At 43.6% G+C, this 1,207-nt stretch overlaps 1 protein-coding gene across 1 annotated transcript in view; it reads right to left on the reverse strand.

The window, feature by feature from the left end:
* TTC9C (tetratricopeptide repeat domain 9C) overlaps positions 1-1,207 on the reverse strand; it is a 21,522-nt gene that overhangs the window by 18,499 nt on the left and 1,816 nt on the right. The window lies entirely within an intron of this gene.

Below are 1,207 nucleotides of genomic sequence, written 5' to 3' on the forward strand. Positions count from 1 at the left end.
AAGGAGGGGCAATCTCCTCCTGTACCAGTCAGATCTGATTTGACGGTACACACGCACACACACAAATAATAAAAAAATAAAAAAAGAAAGAATAATTTAAAAAAATTTAAAAACAACAACAACAACAAAAAAAAACAAAACACTGTTTTTCACTGTGTCACCTCCATTCAAGGAAAACACTGTTTTTCACTGTGTCACCTCCATTCAAGGATCTCTGGCCTGAAACTCCTGTTCCACCACAGCGTTCATTTGACAGTTTTGAGAACAAAAGCACCGTGCCCCATGTTTGATAAACACTGTTGTTTAATTTCCTCATCAATTCTTTAGAACAGACAAATGTTACCATCTCCATTTGGTGGATGAAGAAACTGAGGCTCAGAGAAGTAACATCATTTATCCAAGATCCACCTACTGCCCGTAGGTGAAATGAGTATGAAATGTAAACCAATGGCTGTCTAACCCCAGAATCACCATCATTCTCAGCCATCACACATTGCTTCACTGTTCCCTTCCCGATTTCGCAGGACTCCACCACTGTTACGGGAGTTCTGGTGGACAGTACACAGGGAGCAGAGCTGCTACCCCGAAGGCCATGCCTCTGTATTGATTCGAATCCACCAGTGGCGAGAAAATGAGCGTCCGTGTGCTTTAGAGCCTCAGAGATCCAATGCGGGGGCAGCTAGCAATAAATTCTAATTTGAAGGCAATGAGTTTGAGTCACTTCTCTTAAAGGAGCCTTAGTGTGGTGGTGGTGGTGGTGGTAGAATAATGGATTATGTACAGGGCTGCTAACTGAAAATCTGGCAGTTTGAATCCACCAGCTGTTCTGCAGGACAAAGATGAGTTGTCTACTCCTGTTAAGATTTACAGACTTAGCGAGCTCTGGGAGCCTAGTGGCAAGAAGCTGCACTGTAATCCTAGAAGTATGTGGTTTGAATCCACCAGATGCTTTGCTGGAGAAGGAGGGGCAATCTCCTCCTGTACCAGTCAGATCCAATTTGATGGTACACGCACAAAAACTGAAAAAAAAGGAAAAAAGATATGTTGTTGTTGTTGTTGTTGCTGTTGTTGTTGTTATGTGCCGTCGAGTCGCCTGCGATTCATAGAGACCCTATATACAACAGCCCTAAACTCCGCTCTGTCCTGTGCCAATCACACTGTCTCTGACACTCCCATCCCAATTATCCCAGTCACTGAATCAATCCAC

This window comes from Elephantulus edwardii, unplaced genomic scaffold, assembly GCF_000299155.1.
Source record: "Elephantulus edwardii isolate Elephantulus edwardi_28Jun2011 unplaced genomic scaffold, EleEdw1.0 scaffold00268, whole genome shotgun sequence".
Taxonomy (NCBI): Eukaryota; Metazoa; Chordata; class Mammalia; order Macroscelidea; family Macroscelididae; genus Elephantulus; species Elephantulus edwardii.